Here is a 20719-nt window from a genome sequence, read left to right as displayed (position 1 = left end):
AACAGTCATTCAAAGTCTCTTTGGCCACACTGGGCACCATCGACGGATCCGGAAGCATCCAAATTCAGAATAACGGTTATATTGGTTTCTCGAAAATGGCAAGACCGATTTGATCAACTTAGTCTCAAATGAAAGGTGATGCGTCCCCGGAAACTGATATTAAATTCCATATCCATCCGACATCCGGCTCCGGAGTTACGGGTTGTGGAGTGCGATCACATAGAAAACTCCGATTCAAACCGATACCGCGATGAATGCAAAGAGGTGCTCTTATATATACTTACCAAGTGTAATAAGAATGAAAGACATTTCCATAATGTTATATTGTACGAACCAGCTATTAAATCATAGTTTGTATAAATGAGAAAGGCACAATTGCACCTCTAGGTGGATTAAAACAGGTTTTTACAACACGTTTTTACAAAAACCTCGATTTTGCATGATTTTCAAAACTCTTTGTATTACTGACAGGACATAGTATTCGGATTTACACATTATTCATAGCTCTTATAATTCGAATCGACTACAAGATGACGAATTTTCCAATTGAAATTTTTACTTCATTGAAAAGTTATGAGGAAAAAACAAAAGTGGGATCAAGTGTACCCACTCTCCCCTACATCTCGGTTTGTTGGAAAACACGTCAAACGAAGAAATCCAAGAGTCTGATTGATCTCTATATCTCAAAGAATCTGAATGATCATGGTTGGTAGTTAGAGAGCTGTTAATTCTATTGGAGCGATATTGTACGCTGGTTGAAAGCATTTCCCGTTGTCTAGAGACTGTTTTCTAGCAAATATGTTTCACGACTAAACACTAAACAGCTATGAACCATTAGTCTTGATCTAAATCAAAATTAACAGCAATTTTTAAACGTGTGCTAATTCTGTGTCCAGGTCTCATTTAACTTCCTTGCAAATTTCATTCACATAATTACAGATTTCGTCGAATATCATGCCATACAATTTATTTTCATGTACCCACTGGCAGTGCACTACATGTTTCGAAAGAATGAATTCTCGAGTACTTTTTCAAATGGACGTAAGTAACAATGAGAGATTCTCTTTGAGGTCTTTCTCTTCTGTTCATTACTCGGCCATTTCAACATTTATTACTCTACTCTTTGCATAATATTGTAGTAAAAACCGTCGGCTTTCGATATGTACTGGAAAATTAGTACAAAGTGTTGTAATGACGTCGTAATAAACGAAAGAGAAAGTAAACAAAGAGAGGCTCTCAATGTTACTTACGTCCATTTGAAAAAGTACTCGAGAATTAATGATCTATTTGATTTTATTACGTTATCCGTTCTGTAAGTGTTGGGGATATGAGTGTGCTAATTCTGTGTCCACCACTGTACGTAAAAAATCGGCAAAATCTAGTTGAAGGTGATAGTTGAACGGAATTTTCATATCCGAAACTGACATGAACCCCTAAAGATCATTCAACATTAATCAATCTCGGATTCTCCGCAAAATCACCAGCACTCAGATCATGTAACAATCACCGTAATCGAGAGATCCCCGTTTCTCTCACTCGCTCTCACCACAATGTCAACCACTCGCTGTGATTTCGCTATAAAAATTGGAAATAAGCTGCAAAGTAGAGATAAACAGTCGAATAAAGAGACGGATGTCGTCGCTCCCTCCGTTATGGGCGAGTGTGAAGAAGCGACGCAACAACGATGACGAAGTCGCATACGCAAATAAGCTCCCGTAAGCCCCCCCCCCATTCATTCTCCTCAGTACGCGTTTCTGTCCCAGCGGTTGTCTGTCTGTATCCGTTTCATATTACACGGAAAATTAGTCTCGTCGTGAGTTGAATTTGAGATAAGCAACCGTTGACCGGCCCGGGTATTAGTCACTTGATTCTGACCGGAAGCTTTTTGCTGATGAATTCTGGACGTTTGTAAGTACGAACGACGATAAAATTTGAAGCAACTAGCGCAACTGGTATGGGAGGTTGCTCTTGGTGTTGGCATACGTCGTAGGGAATGATACGGTTGATCCTTATCCGGTTATGAATGTAATAATACTTCGTTAAAATTAATGTTATGTTCGACTGGAGATGTAATGTTAGCATATAGCTACAAGAAGAAAAATAAAATCTAGTTTTTAACCTAATGCGATCAAAAAGCTATTAACCTTTCTTGTCTGTGTGGTTGGCTGGAAAAGAAACAGTAAAATACGAAACATGTTACGTACATTCGCGCTTTTGGACCTCATAGTACTTCCATGGTCACACTATTACGTTCCATTTTTTAAGCCATTAATCATTGCGAATTTTTATTGGTATCCATTTAAAACTATGCTAGCTCGCGCTATAGCCTTCACTATCCAGCACTCCCCAACATATGAATCATGTTGAAGCTGACATTCTATTTCTAACACAGCAGGTTAGCAAAACAATTCCATGCGTAGGAGTAGTTCTATCGACAAAACAAACAGGTTTAATAAGCTGTGTATATAACATAATCGACGGTGGAGGGTCCAAGTTGAACGTAAGATGTATCTGGCTTATTGTATTTGTTCCAATCGGTCGCTGGAAACGAGTTCGTACTAAATAGGATCGGAAAGAGTGAATGACATGCTTAAGGGGTATCATGCGCGTCATAAAAAAGCATAATTTTGAGAATTTTTTCGGGAGTTTAAGAAAAAGTGTCAAAGAACAAGAATGTTTTTTTCAATTTGTGATATCGATGGCCGCAACAGGATTCAGTTTCCACTGCGAGTTTTATGCAGGGTTCAAATCGTGCGGATCGATAGATATTAATCTCGGTTGATTGTTCATAAAGAAAATACAGTATAATAAAGACATAATTCCTACGTCAATTAAATGTTGACAACATATCGAAAAACTATAACGAGGTTCACTGGATTATACATGTATAAATATACCCTTAAAATTTTAAAGCAAACGTTATGAATATATTTACAACTTCCAGTGGCATGCAGCGCTACCACAACTTTTCGTAAATGTGGCTAGTGCTTAATTTCCAGTATTCAAAAGCTTTTTAGTCAATCATTAACTGGAAAACATTTCACAAAGAATTAAAGAATAACTAACCTGCTGCATAGGTTCTTCATAAGCCGTTCGACCCTCACAAATTTACTAGAATTTATTCAATTAATTAATTTGTTTTATTTTGACGTAAAAGCCAAAACCCTAATTTGAAACTTGTGGTAGTTTCCAATGGAAATACAGATTGAAATATGGAGTTAACGGTTTGGTTGTACCTATCCGGGGTGATGCCACAGGTGCCAGATGATAGGTAATAGCGGTCTTCCCAAATGAACATTGAACACCATGTTTGCTCTAGTTCTGTGCTCATCCTAAACTCGCATTTCGTGTGCAAACTCAAACACGACGGTGCGTACACAAACACGAACACATGTTCACCTGTACAACCGAGTCCCGTGTGCGTACGCGGTGTTCGTATACACAGGTTCCTGACACTAGTTTTCTCTTTCTCTCACTCATCACCATTAGCGTTGACTCGTTTTGTTTTGTGTGTATCTTTCTTGTGGACGCACCCGGGGTACGTACACGATGTTTATACCTAAGTTTGCACATCGTTCGCTTGGGTTCGGTGTTCGAGGAAAACCTGTACACAAAGGCAAAGCATGTTTGAGGTTGAACGAGTGCACGAAATGTTGTGCACAAGTGCCAACTTGTCGATGCTCATGGGAAGTCTGGGTAACAGAAATTGTCAAGTCAAGACTGGACACCAACAGCGTCGAAGTTCACAAGCTGGTTCCTAAAGGAATAGATACGCGCACTTTGACGTTCGTTTTCTTTAAAGTTGGATTGCCTACTGATAAAAAAGAAAGCCATGACCATGGCCCGTTGATATCCGATTCGGCGAGTTCGAAGATAACACAACCGATGAGTTTTGGAATCCCACTTCTTCTCAACCGATGCACAGTGGGACGGAATCAAAAAAAGCCAGACATTGATATTTGTAACGAATCTATTGGTTATGGAACTTTCATGTCTTCGGAAAGGTTTCATTATTTTTTAAGTAAGACACTTAGAAAATTTTGCAGTATTCGGTAATATTCTACCGTACTTTCAACAGCTGAACGTTCGGTAATCAGTTCGGTAACTCAATTGTTTACAGAACGCTCGTTAATAAAAATTTTCACTGATCTGTCAAAAACAACCGGATAGTTCGGTAATTTCAGTAAAAACAAACTACTGATTATTTTCCGTATTTTCAGCTTTTATTTAGAATGAAAGTCAGATGAATTAAAATATGTTTCGGATTTGTATTCAAATAAAACCACGTTTGAAATGTATGCATTTATTTGTATTAATATTGTTGAGCATATAACATGAAATTTAAAATAACTAGTAAGAAAGCCACTATTATAACTGAATCGTATAATTACGGCAACGCAACGGAATCGATCCAAATACCAAGAAAAACAGTTTGCCTACTGATGGTGGAGCAATGTAGATATACATTCGGAGATATGCTCCAGGTAGTAAAATTATATTATGCCGATCTGGAAGTAAGGAAGATAAATTGTTATTAGACGAATACTTACGAGAAATTTTAATGAGACGTATATCTTGTTTCTTCGGCTCCTTCATCTCCAGAACCCACACGATATCCGGTCGCTTGACTTCTACAATTACTAGCACTGATACAATCGATATCTACAAAACATATCAAGTTTACAAATGGCCGCGAGTTGACAGTTCATTTACCGAATTTCGGAATTTGAGAATTCGTTTACCAATCAGTTCGGTGATTGTTTTACCATCTTCGGGAACAATCCGGTTTTACCGTACGTATTGTACTTTTGTTCACAGAATTCGGTAAAATCAATTACATGTAACCGACTGTTCGGTAATTTTTAACGGAACAACTGTAAAACAAGTCACGTTTACCGAAACATCGGATATTTTTTATATTTACCGAATCATTCCGTCAAAAAAATTACCGAACAGCGAAATCTAATCTGAGTGTGTAATTTAATATAATGTTGGGGAATTTTGATTATACGCAGATAAAAAAAATAAGCAGCAGAACAACAAATAAATAAAATTAGCTGATACTACCTGCTACTCTACAAACCGTTGCCCCTTAAAGTTAGCCCAAAACAACCAAAATACAGGCATACATCCTAAAAACGAAGAGATGGCGAGTTAGTCTATTCTGTAAAAAAAGTGTGTTTTGAAAGCATCTACAACTTTTTAGTACATCGAAAAACTGTAAAAAATCAAATAAAAAAGTTACAGTAAAAAAACACTTTTTAAGGGGGTATTCCGCTTTACAGATAGCCATTTTGCTACTTCGACCAAGTTTCATAAAACCATTTCGTCTACAAGCTTTCCATACATGACCATCAATTTTGGCACAAACTTGCAAAGTTTTTTTATCAGCGCAATCAAAATTTTCCAACATTATATTAAACTACTTAAAAAATAAAGAAACCTTTCCGAAGACATCAAAGTTCCATAACCAATAGTTTCGTCGCAAATATCAATGTCCGGCTTTTTTCGATTCCGTCCCACTGTGCGACGGCAGAAACATCGAAGGCAGTAAAGCTGTGCATGCTGGCAGTGTCCATAAAAGTCAAGTTATAAACTTAAACTTTATAGGCACAACTTTGCCTCGCCTGCCCACTCAAGCTGCCAATTCCAATTCTAAGTCGGACGGTTTTTTGTCTGTCTACTATCAAAATTTTCGAGGAATGAGTACAAAAACTTCTTGCTGGCGCTCACCTCTCGCGATTATAATGTTGTTGTTCTCACAGAAACCTGGTTGCGCGTTGACATACATAACTCGGAACTTTCAATGAACTACACAATTTGTCGTTGCGATCGCAACTCTTCCTTTAGTCAACTTCGTTGCGGGGGCGGTGTTCTTATCGCGCTAAAAATAATCTAACCGGCACTGTAATAAAAATGCCTGGTTTTGAATGCGTGGAATAAGTTATTGTGTGCATTTCACTACCTCTGTATATTTGTTGTATATATTTGCGACCGAACAGCAGTCCAGAACTGTACAATACCCACTCCTCTGCCGTTCAACAAATGCTGGATAAAGCTAGTAGTTCAGACAGTGCACTCATTGTAGGTGATTACAACCTTCCCCATCTCAGACGGATAATCTACGATGATCTCAATTGCTACCTGCCTAAAAATGCCAGAACCGAACAAGAGATAGCTATCGTGGAAACGATAGTAGCTGAGGGACTGTGTCAAATCAACTCACTAACGCAAATGGACAGATGCTCGATCTGGCATTCGTGAACTACGCCGATTTAGTCAAGCTTCTCAACCCTTCGACATCCATACTCAAAGTAGACGCTCACCATAAACCCTTCGTGCTGAGGTTTAATATGCAAGTTGATACAGAAGACGCTTTCACCGAATCTGTCGACGGCCTCAATTTTGACTTCAATCGCTGCAATTTTGATGAAGTACCCGCGGCTCTAGATGCTGTTGACTGGTTTGATCTGTTAAGTGCAAACGATCTGGATCATGCCGTAGCGGTGTTCTACTGTTTACGAGATAGTTCCTAAAAACGTGTCAACAGAAAGGCGGACTACAAGACGGAGCTTCGTCGTCTACGCAACATTCTCCGAAAACAACGCAAGTGATACTTCCGTTACAACACCGACGAAAACAAAGCTGTTCTTATGCAATCAAAAGGAGGTGTGCTTCGATCGCAGCGTGGAACACCTAGTCAACAAAGGGGTACCGTGAAATGAGAAGAGCAAATGCATGAAAAGGGGGAGGGGAGGTTTATGTTTTCAGCGTAAAAAACACATTTTTAAAGATTTTTTTAGAATTTTGATCGCTTCTAAAAATCTTTAAAAAATTGCTTGGTAATTTTTTTTTGTACATTTAAATGTATCATTTCAATAACATTCTGTAATTTTTCTATGAAAAAATATCGAAAAGCGACTCGAAGCTTTTTGTATAACGTATCTGAAAAACACACGATTTGTGGTGTTGACTGCCATTCAAAAACTACTTAACCGATTTTTTCAAACTTTGCATGCACATTGCACATTCTATGTAAAATATGCCAAACCCCTACGAAGACTTTTCGAAATAATTTTTCAATGAATTTTTCAATGAATTGCGGACCCCTTGCCATATCTACTATGGTTACTGGAAGGGCAGTCCGCTAGTGTACCCGAACATCACTCACAGGCGAGGAACGCTCTTTATAACCTCAGCAGCACCCGACCATATTCAAAGGCCGACCGAGGACTCCAATACATCTTCCGAGACTCCTAGCTGCTCAGTCAGGGAGAAAGGGTTCTCTCCTGCATCAGCCTTGTCCGGGGAAGTACCGACCATAGTCGACGAGCCTCCGGCGGCTGCCATTGAAGGAGATCCGTCTCTCCTCGGGTAAGTTACCTTCCCAATTCACACAATCTCGAACAGATTATCATCCCTGACGCCTTTCTGCATCGATCAACCACAGTCTGTCGAATACAACTGTTCGCGGCTCGCTCACCAAAAGAAGATCGCGAAAACCTACCCAGCCTAGCTACCTGGTTCGGCGAAGATGCTTATCTCTACCGAGTCAACCACAACGGAACGGAGTCATATATCACAAAGCAGCGATATTATCGGTGAGCCGAAAACCTCCAGTCAGAGGACGCAAGGAAAGCGTGCCCGACCGCACATTTCACTTGATCCAACCAACCGTGAACTATACAATCAGTTCCGACGATTACAGCATATCAGTAACGACTTCTCCTCCCGGCTCAACTCGCTTTACAATGGAACATGAACGGCTTCCGGGGTTATTTGGGGGACCTACAGCCGCCAATCATCCAACTTCAACCAATATGCTTGGCTCTCTAAGAAACTCACATTCGAGACGGGACCAATCCCGGACCGTGGCTAGGCAACCACTACTCGTGGGAGGTTAGACACAGAGATAACATCTTTCAGACCATTGGTCTCGGAATCCGAACCGACATCTCATCGTCACCAGTACAATTGAATAACGGAGCTTATAATCGTGGCACGAACTATATCCTATCCGGTCAGATGTATGGAGGATTCCGTTTACATCCCCGCCGGAGTGTGCAATGTTGGTTTAAAACTGAAAAACATGCCGGAACTACTAGATAGCTGCTTCTTGGTGATGGGGGACTTGAACGCCCATCATCAACTGTGGGGATCTGGTAGAAGAGACCAACGGGTTAACCAAATTGCCGAAGTTATGGAAACTTCACCTATATCAATACTCCTCAGCCCTGGATATAGCTTTCTGCTCCACGGACCTCGTTATGGCCTATGGTTGTCCCATTCTCGCAGACCTCGGAAATAGTGACTATTTTCCAATTCAAATAACGTACGACCGCATACTACCAACTACGATTCGCCGTCGGCGCTGGCTACACGACCATGTGAACTGGGTTGCTTAGGAGGAGGCAGTGTCGGACTCCATCGCACCAGACCGTGACTATACATCCGAATGACTAAAATCGGCTAAAATCATCCACGCCGCCGAGCGGAGTATTTCTAGCACAAGTGGCAAACTTTCACCGTGAGGCGCCCGCTGGTGGAACCAGGAGATCAGTCAAGCCAGGTAAGACCCCCGCAAAGCACTTCGGATACATAAAAAGAACGTGGAACGTGTTTCTCCAAGAGTTATCTCTCGATATTTCCACCTACTAGTCTTAGAGGAGATAGAACGCTCTCAGCGGGAAAACGAGAAAAGTCAACGGAACCACAACAGTCGAAAACCGAGAAAGAGCAAACAGTTCAGCTTGCTATTGTCAGACGCGGCCCTTCCTTCTTAGCACGCTGCAAAATACATGGAAGAACGCCGATATTCTTTCCACCAGACTCTGGACAAGACTTCAACAGAAAAGAATTAACGGCGGGAGTCGCTATCGCCCACGGAAAATCCCCCGGGCTGGAAGACGTTGGCTACCCTATGCTACAGTACTCTCCACCAGAGGCTAAAATAATACTGTTGGACTATTTGAACCGCATCTGGAATTCCAGCCTCTTGGAAAACGAAAGAAGGGTGACACTTCCCGTACGGCGAAAGATTTTCGGCCGATTAGCTTGCTACCCTGCGTAGGGAAAACTGTGAAGTGGATGATCAACAAATGGCTTGTGACCTACCTCAAAGAAAACTCCCATCTTGACCAGCGCCAGTTCGTCTTTCACAAAGGTGGAGGGGCTGGAGTACATCTTGGAGAAATCTGCATGCCGACGTAGTTATATTAAATATCGCCTGGGCACACAACACAGTCTACCGCGAGGAGGTTCACAGGCAACTAGCTAGCTGGAAGTGTCACCAGAAACATTGGGAGCAACATCAAGGACTACATCAAGAATCGTGTCTTCCGAGTGGGAATCGGCAGTTTGCAGTTCGGAACATATGGGGAAGCAAACGGTAACCCACACGGATCGGTCCTTGCCGTCACATTATACCTCATCAGCATGAACTTCCTCTTTGCATCCTTGCCGGGGGAAGTTTACATTTTCATCTATGCCGACGACAGCATAATCGTCGTGGATCAACGCTCAAGTGATGGTAAAACTCCAAGTCGCAGTAAACGCCGTTGGGAAATGGGCTGAAGGGGTTCAACATAACCGCAGCCAAATGTTCAGTATCTCAGCAATTTCCATCATCTAGCCACTAACAGACCGATTAAATTTAGAGACGCAACTTTTCGCCGAGAACCAAAAATCCGCGGCATCACGCGGGGTCGCCATCTCACCTTCCGGCATGCGGCCTGGAACAGGAGAACTGCCCTGAACGTCAGTAATGCGCACATCAACAGCAAAATCTTCAACAGTGTTGTAATAACCAGCTTCAATTTGGACGAATTTATGATGATCCTTGCTTCCCTGTACAACGGAACGACTTGGTTAGCTTCTAGTCTACTGAAGAGAACTCCCGCCGGAGCAGCCTGTGTCGAAACAAGGATCCTCCCGTTTCGGTGGGCTGCCGCTAACATCATACCCCGACGCACCCTGGGATTCCTTGAAAAGACTTCTGGTAGCACTTGTGCCCTCCTCCAAACGGGTCAAAATACATTCCTAGAATACACCGACACAGACCTCCCAGAAATAGCTCGCCTCCACAGGGCCCGGGACCGAGCTTGGTACACGAGAAGCCCGAACACCAACATCAACCTATCCAGGTCGCTATGAGTTGGTCCTCCCCTCAAGGTCGCCCAGGGAAAACTTCCTACAGCTGGTGAATCAACTCTTCCCGAACCACGCCCGGATCAACACTAACGCTTCCAAGGTGCAAGAAAGAGTCGGAGTGAGAGTGCTGCTACGTCTTCTTGGCAGAAACTGCTGCCATCAGTCTCGCATTTTAAATGAGACCAGAGGGAATCGCTTGATTGTGACAAAATCTGGACACCTAAAATACATAGATCTCTTGAAATATTCAACCTAAAAATGAGTGAGAAATTTAGATTTTTTTGGGTTGAATATTTCAAGTGATCTATTTGTCTTTAGGTATCTAGATTTTGTCGTGCACAAGCCTTACCTATCGTCATCCTATTTGACTCTCTGTCGGTCGTATCCGCCCTGGAAACGGGAACGTCACGCCACTCTTACGCACATGCTATAGAGAACACCTGTGATCCGTTGATCACGATATGTTGGGAGCTTGGAAGCTCATTGCCATCTCGCGGGAGACAGCTTGGCTTAGCTTAGTTGACCGCCCATGAGTTTCTCGCGATTGATCAAAGCCTGTTAAAATTGTATATTGAACCAGTTGTATGATACTATGATATCGTCATACTCAACATGCAACCTAAAGAGACTAAGATTACAGTATGATCAATAACGTAGATGACCTCACCCATGCAGGTCAATTTTGGGATATGAAGGAATGTTGGTTCAACACTTGTGACTATTATGACCGAGGAATTCTCTGCATCACCCACAAGTGTCACAGGATTGGTGTTAGTAGGTAAGGAAATGAATCAGGATATATCTTGGTATATATTGTGATTAGTACTCACGCGCTTTGTCTTCAGTTTAGATCAAAGTTTTCAGGAATGCGACCTGCAGTAGAAATATGAATGCCTTTCGAATAATCATTTTAATAATTATTCTTCCGCGGAGCGTTACATAAAAGGATAAAGCCGCGTGGAACATAATAGTAGTATATATTCATCTATAGACAATTTGATCTTGGTAATATGTACGAAAGTCGCTCGCGATCAATTTCCGATAATTCGAAACGAGCAGTTTGAACTCCAAACAGTCGGCCATCGGGAGTATTGCTTCTTAATAACGCTTCAATGATCATTTCCAAAGTTTGCAGTACAAAGCAAGCGTGCAAAAAGTATAAAATATATTCCAAATGAATGTGCAGATATTCTTTGCGAAATGTTAATGACAAGTTGGCATCTCAACTCTCCCTATTAGTCACGTTTCCATAATTTATGGGGTTAAATGCCAAATTGCAAACAACATGTTTATTATGCGTAATAAATATAATAAACACAACGACAAGGACTTTTGATCCATCGTGGCCCAGAAGAAGAATGAATGGGAGAAGAGCAATACTGGCAAAGACCGACTACCATATGAGCCGATTTTACCGCTTTTACGAAATTTTAGCTTTCGATGGCTCTACATTTTCTAACAGAGTGAAGCTCTGGGGTGTTGAAATGTTTACTACTGTTTAGGAAAGCAAAAGTAGTACAAAGCTAGTGTCAGACCTTCATGAGACCTCTAGAAGTCACTCTTGGAGGTATTCGTCAATGTAGATTCGTCGGTAGACGGTTCCAGATTTAATAAAAAAAACTGGATTATTTTGACACATCAATAGATCGCTTGCCCCACAAAAAACCTTTTGTGTAATGCGACAACTTCATCTTAGAACAATAAAAAAAATCCTTCTTGAGAGTTTGCTTTTTTTAAATACGGTTTTTAAACCAAAGTGTTGAAAGTTATACCTTGACGTGGAAGAGCCGGTATATTAATATACTTAGTGTAGAATTAGACTTCATCATTTACGGCTATTGTAAAACCGCAAGAAGAAACCTAAAACGTTGGTGCACAATCGGGAATAGCGAATCAGAAAATATGTTTATATGTCAGTCATTCACCCAATATAGAATGGATAAAGACTATGATGCAAAACATTAAGGTCCATCCAGGTTAAGTCTTCGGCACGGATCAATACCTTGAACTTGGAACTCCTAGCATGTAGTTAGTTGTCTCTTACACCACGGGAGCAGCTTCTCAGTGGTTCTATTCTTGGCTGGAATAGAACAAAAAAATTAGCTCGTCGGACACCATACGGCTTTTATTGGCATCTCGCGGAATACTGCTGACGAAATTAGTCCAATCGACGAATGTCATCTTCCACTTCAAATCAAAAGCCTTGGCGCACTTCATTAGCCGCTGGAGGAGCCAACTCGGCCACCTCCAAAAAATCAAGAGGAGACCGGAACGGTGGACTGACCGGGGTAACAGGCTCGAGCAGAGAGCCTTCTCCCGCCTGCGCATTGAACACACTAGAATAACTCACCCACATACGATCACTCGCACTGAAACCCATCCCTCCGTCTGCCTGATATGCCATACCAGGCTATCCGTAAAGTTTCAACACCCCCGAAACCTCCACCGACATCCGTCTTCAATCCGAGATATTCTGACCAACGACCCGACAAGTAAGGATACAATCATATCTTTCTTGAGAGATGCTGAGTTGCTCAAGAAATTATAGAAACTTTCACAGACCGTCTGACCCGCCCGCTTCGGTGTACTCTAAAACCCAAAACACTTCAGCGATCAACAACACTATAACCTGGGGACAGGCATAGAATATTTGGTAAATCGGTTGCCTTGTACGCAGCTCGCCCGAGTTCGATTCCCAACCCCACATAGAGGGTAGAGATTTTTCAAAAGAGATTTCTCTAACCCGAAAAGAGGCAAATGACCCTAAGGTTAAAACCTCTATAATCAAAATAAAAAAATACTATAACCTATTACTCAGCATTTTGAATATAGCCAATGAAATTATTTAATGCAATGAAATATCAAATTGTACCGCAATTTACTATTTTTTTCGGGGCGAATGACCAATTAGGTTAAGCACCTTAATAAACAAATAACTAACCAATTTTGCCTTTCTTGGTTGACCTAGTACTACGATTCAGTTATGTCACCAGTGTAACATCAATTTTCAATATATTATTTATTTTGGATATTTTAGCAAATCAAGGAATCCAAATATTAATGAATATGAAAGACCCTATTGCACCACTAGTTTAATTAAATAGGTTTTTCTGGAAACTACCAAACATTTTAAAAAATTTTACCAAACCCTAGAGTGTCACAAAAGAAGTATTTTGCACGGCGTTGATCCATCCTTATCTTGTAAATGTAATTTGGAACGGATTGTTTTTTAATTTACTCAATAATCGGAAATACTCGTTAATTTGAAAATCCTTCGATAATTTCTGTTTATTACATTGCTAATTGTGCATTTATATTCGTGTCGCCATAGCCTGTAATAATGATCATACTAGTCAAAATAGCCGAAAACTTTAAATTTTAATAATTTATTTTCAATCAAATAATTAATAATCATTATTAAAGTAATTTTAGCAGTGAAAATTAAAAGTCACACCGGGTTCGTTTCTTTGCCAGAACAGGTCTCCTGCTGTGGTTTCCCTGGATACTATTTACTCACAGAATGAATTCCAACGATCACTCACTCGATACTTTAGACCGATGACGGTGACGGTAGAAGAGAGCAAGCACCCTTAGTGTAGCTATACACCACTCTCACTCTCCGCAGTAACGAGCCCCTGACGAACACTCGATCCGCTCGCGCGGCATCCGGTCCGGGCGGGCAGGCTAACAGACAGACAGGTTGGATTTAATCGTATTTCGCGACCCTAGTCGCGTTCAGTTCGCTTCGTTCGCTGGGGGTGTCAAAACGTGTCGTGCCGAAGTTCGCGTTCTACGCGCGTCCGTTGATGAACGATCGAATCGCCCTAGGTAATCTAGTAGAGAGTGTTTAGTAGCGAGGTGGTTATAATAGTGTGTTTGTGCGAAGCAAGCAAGTTTGGCGAAAATATCACGGTGCTAATTTTCAGCGGTGTGAATCTTTCGGTCACTTTGTACTTGAAGTTCAATGTCGTTATCAACGATGCGGCTTTCGTCGTCCGGCCCGGAGTAACCGATCGACCCGGGCTCTAGTCGCACACCGTATCTGTGGTAGTAATTATCAACTATCGGTTTGCGGCCGAACAAGCTGTTGTTAGTTTTTTTTTCGTTGGGTGGGCTGGAGTTACCCCTCAGCTTCCTCGCCCAGTAGTATACGGTTTGGTGATGTTTAGTGCTTCCATTGAGATGAAAATGCAAATAACAAGCGCAAAGGTTACTGCCGCGAGCCAGAAAAGCGCGCAATTTGGCGCAATTAGGCGCGTCTTACCGTGATGCAATCGAATGATGGTGATGCTAGAAGAGATAAAGTCTCACAGCATAAAAACGGTGGAAGCTGACCGAATGTGCGCGGTTTTGGCAGATGTTGACTCACTAGTTCTCCGACTACTACCGCATTGTGGCTGGACTGAAACGATGGAGAATAGGTGGCTGGATGTTTCGCTTCTAAGCTTTCCACGTCATTTGAGTGTAGTGTTTTCGATACCGTGCGTTGGTATGGATGACATTGAGGATATGTGCATTCGAGTGGTCGCGTTTGTCTCGCTGCTGGAGAAAGAAAGACGGTAGAGTAAACAATTCCGCGGTGCTTAGTTCGAAATGATTATAACGTCTGTGGTGTGTTTGTATTTATATTTATTTGTTTGTCTTTATAGTTCATATTACGTCAGGCACGCTGTACTATTTGCCAAATGTGTAGCGTCTATTTAGTTTGTTGGACTGCGTTACATTCCAGATGTGACTGACTTGCTGAGACGGAAGTAAGCAAATTTTCCGTTCTGTGGAATACAACAAACAAATAGAGGCGGGCATAGCGTAGTTGGTAAAGCGATTGCCTTGTACGTAGCTCAGAGTTCGATTCCCAAACTCGCGCGATGGGTTAGAAATTGTTCTAACCCAAAAAAGTGGCGAATGGAACAAAGGTTAAAACATCTGTAATCGAAAAAAATAAAAACAACTCACAAACCTATGTCAAAAAAATCTAATTGATAGTTAAAGCTATCACAAGCGTTGTTTCTTCAAATGTAAATCTTACGTTTAGATGCTTTTCAAGTTAACTTTCAGTTGTTTGGACAAAATCGTTCCAATTACGTTACAAGTGCGTTTCTTAGTCCAGATTTGTATCATGCATTCAGTTCTATTTCGTATTTAAACAACTAAAACTACAATCTAGTATCTTTGTATGCGGATATCTACTATTGCCAAACCTTATTGTTTCATCTACATCAGAGTTTACTAATATGCGATGATAAGAGAAGAATTGCTACCATTTCTAGTATTTGTATTGTTTTCTAGATAATAATTCTTTATCCATCATCGAAATATCATGCCTACTTTAAGGCCCTGTGATCATCGCAATCGCTAACGATTCAACTTCTAACAACGAAAAATATCCTGTACTCAATGAATCAACAGTTCACGAAAAAAAAACGTTGTACCATGAATTCCGATATAATCACGTGAACTTTAGTTACTGTTTCCGCTAGATCATTATCAAACCGTTTTTCTGTCCGTGAACTTGTTCAAAACTTTCAACATAGTTGTTAAATCGAATGTCGATTTGTGATTTAATCCATAAATTTAGGAATATTATTTGCGGTTCGACTATACGACGTGAAGTTATTCATGATTTCTAACATCTTCCACATGATTTAGTATTTGTGGTTATGAATTATTTTGGTTTACAAAATCAAGACAACCCAGATATCTGCTCGTGAATTATCTCACGAAACCCGGAATATTATTTATTATTCCATTCATGCCTTGTGAACTGGTTTATAATTTTTGATATATTAGTGACGATTTACCACGTTATATAGTTTACCATTCGAGCTCGTGAAATAGTTCATAAAATAGTTTTCTACTTTCAAGCTATAGTTAATAAAACATGCAATTTTGTGCATAATCTCAACATTTTCACGTGACTAATTTCACAGAATTCAGAATTTTGTTCATTATTTCGTGAACTGGTTCCAAATTCCTAGCATATTAGTCACGATACTTCGTCTGCAGGGTCGTAGCGTGGTCGTCTGGCGCCTTTGGCGGAGTCTCATTTTTGCGCCCCTTTTGTGCTTGCTTTGGTTTTTGTACATTCATGAAATTAGTCGACGCTAGGTGTTTGAAGACGACGGAGGAAGCATCTATTTAGAAAACTGTATATTACACGGAAAACAATCCATTTGTAATTTTATGAACAAAAAATCACGATTTCGTGAATTGAACGATTTACGAAAATCGTGACAAGTTACTGAAATTATGCATAATGAACCTCGTATTCATGAAACCATATGTGTTTTCAAAAAATTACTTGGTGCAAAAATGTACACGACGTTTCTATGCAATTTTTGGTTGGATTACTGCGGTTGTTCCCTGAACATATTTAGCTGTTTTCCGCTATTTCGTACCAAAACACATGCACATGTTCGCCTGTACAACTGAACCCCGTGTACGTACACAGTGTGCGTACACATAGGATCGTGGCACTAGTTTTCTCTTTCTCACTCTCATCATCACTAGCGTTGACTTCTTTTGCCCTGTGCGAATTGTTCTCATGTACGCATCCGGTGTACGTACACGAACGTATGAACTAGAGTTTGCACATCGTTCGCTTGGGTTCGATGTTCAAGGCGAACCTGTACATAGAGATAAAGCATGTTTGAGGTTTAACTCGTGCACGAAATTTTGTACACAGGTACAAACTTGTCCATGTTCATGGGAAGTCTGATGTTTAATTTTTGTTATGATTCTTGTTCATACTTTGGGGAAACAGTGGTTTGTAGAATATCAATTATAGCGATGATCATGCTTTCAGCAACTTAGTCGCGATTATCTCATCATGTTATTAAGATATTTTATTTATGAGTTTACTATCGGTTTTTTCTGGCAGATTAGCACGATTTATGTTCATGATTTCAGCGCTTTAGTCACGATATTCGTAATTTATATTCACGGTTTCGTGATATTTTATTCACGAGTTTCTTGTTGGATTTTTCTGGCAGAGTAGTGTGACTTATGTTAACGATTTCAGGACATCAGTTACGATTTCCGTAATTTCTATTTGCGTTATCTTGATATTTTAGTCACAAGTACAGTGATTTGTTTTTACGATTTCAGGATCATAGTTATGATTTTTGAGATTTTAGTCACTTGTAGTGCAATTTATGTTCATGATTTCAGGATCTTTGTCACGATTTTCGTAATTTATGTGCACGTTTTCGTGATTTTTTAATCTTGAGCTCACTTTCGATTTGACACGTGGAATCATGTGACTCATGTTCAGGTTTAATTACTCTCGGAGTTTTTCCTGTGACTAACGTGACAATATGATTTGGTTCATAAAAGCGTAACTGATTCGCGGTTTCATGTTTTGTGAGCTGCATCATGAACACGATTTGTGGCTCTATAATAGGTATATATTTGGTGCCAAGCGCAGTTTTCGTTTTCTATCCAGACATCAGATTAGAACCTTATCAAATGAATAACGATGTTCGAGGTGGTAAAAGTATTCTTTTATCAACTGCTCGCACCTATTACTAGTCGCTAGAAGCTGAGTAAAACTTAAAAAAAAACACAAATTTTGTGAAATAGTTCACGTGAAAATTTCAAAAGCATCTGCAGAGTTGCATGAAATTTAAAATGATTACGGATATCACAAGCATTCAAGATAGATTGTGAATCACGTGCTATTTGTCATGAACGAGGTCATGAATCTATGAATTATATTTTATGGTTTTATGAACTATTTGACGCCCACGAATGGTTAGCCGTGAAAATTAAACTGAGAATCATTATCTAGTTCAGGAACATTTTAAAAGTTTTATATGATTTTGCGGACTATTTCCCGGTACACATTGTCAGGTGAGACTATTATACAAGGAATCATGAATACATGTATACACGAATAATAATTTTCGATTTTATGAACTATTACGTGAGCTTAAAGTAAGTCGTGACTATTATACAAGGAATCATGAACTAGTTCAAGAATACATGATAATTATTTTATAGTTTTATGAACTATTTCATGAGCATGAATAGTGAGTTGAGATCAATTCACTAGAAATCATGCATCAGTTCACGTATACACGATTTTTTTTATGATTTTGTAAACTATTTCACGAGCACGAATATTTAATCGTTAATAATATATTAGCAATCATGAACTAGTTCATGATTGTTGATAGAATTCATGAATAATATTCCAGGTTTTAAGAACTAGTTCACGAGAAAATGTTTTTATTTTATTAACTACTTCACAACTGCGAAAACCAGGTCTTGTTCAAGATGTAATTGATCGTGAATCAGTTCACGAATAATGTTTCAAAAGCTACGAATAAGGTTTCAAATGTTATGAATAAAATCACGATTCAACCTTCGGTTGTATGAATAATGGTAGTGAAGTTGTGAACTACCGCGAAGACCCGATTTTATCTGCCTCCGATTTTATCAGTCACCGATTTTGTCTACCCCCGATTTTATCAGCTTTTTGACCTGATTTTTGTCAGTCTCATATGAAATTTGATAGTTGGTAGTGTGGGATCTAGTTGAAATCGGAAATAACCTTTCTTAAGAATATTTTTCTTATCTAGAGATCCTGAATATGCAAAAAAAAACTTATTTTTTTTTTTAATTTTCCGCTTTCTAAAGGGGTCTACTCTTTGAGAAAAATTTAAACTAAATAATCAGAAAGGGTTATGAGGCTAAATCTAGGGACTAATGAGATATATTTTAAGAGCTTCGGTGTCTTAAAAAGAAGAAAAATATGTGTCCCGATTTAGCCAATGTCCCCGTTTTATCAGCCTAAAATTCGCCAAGGGGCTGATAAAAACGGGTTTTCACTGTAGTTCACGTACAGAAAATAGATTTGGAAATGGTATAGCACGGTGACAGAAGTTCACAAAACAAATACAAATATCTCCACTAATAAAAGCGTTATGTAGGCGTTTCTGAATGGAAATGGTACATAATTATGAAGCACATGATTTTTGATTATCTTCCTGTTTTCGTAACGTAAAAATGTGATTGCCAGAGATTTCATGGCACTTTTTTCACGATTTTGGGAACATTTTTTCCGAGTAGGGTGCCAACAGCATGTATGGGGACAAGGAGACCATCGGATTTAATAACCAGACACACCTCAACAGCATTAGAACCTCGAAAAAAGTTTCTCAGCAAAATTTGAGCTCAATCGAACATGATTAAGGGATTTCGCAAAACGGTCAAAGTGCAAAAATTTCCACCCGTGTAAAAACACAAAAGGACCCATAGGACATTGAAAAATCGAATTCGTATTTTTGATGCTAAATGACTTAGGGTGTCATGAAATGCCTAGATCTACTGTCGTCCTGAATTTTTTTTATAGACTTTGTGGAACTTGGAAGATTTTGGATTTGAGTTTAAACTGAGATTTTCAAATAAAAACCATAAAAAAGTGTTTTTTCCGAATCGATAGCAGATTTCGACATATTATGGATTCCTAAGACAAAAAAAAATAAAGGCTTCATTTCAAAACCCAAGCCCCATTTCAATTCAAAAATGTTCCATGTACCGCGATGGCATTTTTTCAACATTGCACCAGATCTCAAGGCTTCATGACATCACGAAAGAATTATTCAGCTATATCAGATATCTCGAAAGTTCGCCCAGATATGCCCAGAATTGTCTAAAGTAAACAAAACAGATTACTGGTGCAAGCCTTTTATGATGAACCACCGCGTTTACATGCTTGCTCACAAAGTTGAGATCGATGGTGTAATTACCGTATCGAACTGGGCATGCATGGATCTTCTGAAGGACGGGATAGGCTCCACTGAGGGATGATTTTGAATGACAATCGCACCAGGCGGGATAAGATGGTGTGTACAGTCAAACTCGCGTCGGGTGACCTCTGGCGAGACTGCTTTGCGTCTTCTTTGACAAGGATCGTCTACCTGATCGGTTATTTGTTCCGCGCGTCATGCATGCGGTATTCCACTAAATTCAAGCAAATGGGTCTTTGTAGCAATAAATTTCGCTCTTGAGAGGCCGCCAAATATATCAGTAAGAGTAAGCCGAAGCAAACAGCACCTGGTCATAGACATTTGAGATGAAACAAGAAGTTTCCAATGCTTCCAATAACACTAAAAATCTATGATATTTCAACTGGAGAGTCAATTTAGTGCAGGACAGGTTGGGAACCGGCATATTGTGATATCTCGGAACTCCTTCCAGCATCGAGGAGACTTCAATTTTCACGATACGGCATGAGATTATCTTCTCAATCATAATTAATCTAGCTTGCTCTACGATCTTTGCTATAACTTTAAAGCGGTGGCCAGCTTTACTGCCCATTACCATGTTTCTGTTTCTCTTATGTTTCTATAAAACTGAGAAAACGAGCGGAAAAAGTTTGCAATAATTTGCGCTATTTTTTTAAAAATTTCTTTGTCTTTATCTCGGTTGCTGCTTATTCTGGACTAACGGGACAATTCGACTTTCAAACAATTGTTTTATTTGTACCTGGGAATGATGCTCATATCTTGACTTATTTTATGACTTAACCGCACTTATCTTATAAAGCAGATCAAGATTTTCCCCC

The 20719-nt window shown here is 39.9% G+C and overlaps 1 protein-coding gene across 4 annotated transcripts in view; it reads left to right on the top strand.

The window, feature by feature from the left end:
* The first annotated feature begins 13862 nt into the window (after positions 1-13862).
* LOC131678632 (protein spaetzle 3) overlaps positions 13863-20719 on the top strand; it is a 109816-nt gene continuing 102959 nt past the window's right edge. The window contains exon 1 of one of the 4 annotated variants that reach the window (XM_058958861.1): positions 13863-13977. The gene's annotated coding sequence lies outside the window, so the exon portion shown is untranslated. The remainder of the gene's footprint in view (positions 13978-20719) is intronic. The other 3 variants (XM_058958860.1, XM_058958862.1, XM_058958863.1) reach the window with 3 other exon arrangements.

The sequence above is a fragment of the Topomyia yanbarensis genome, chromosome 2, assembly GCF_030247195.1.
Source record: "Topomyia yanbarensis strain Yona2022 chromosome 2, ASM3024719v1, whole genome shotgun sequence".
Lineage (NCBI taxonomy): Eukaryota > Metazoa > Arthropoda > Insecta > Diptera > Culicidae > Topomyia > Topomyia yanbarensis.
Note: the sequence above shows the minus strand (reverse complement) of the source record. Positions and strands in the feature narration are given on the sequence as shown.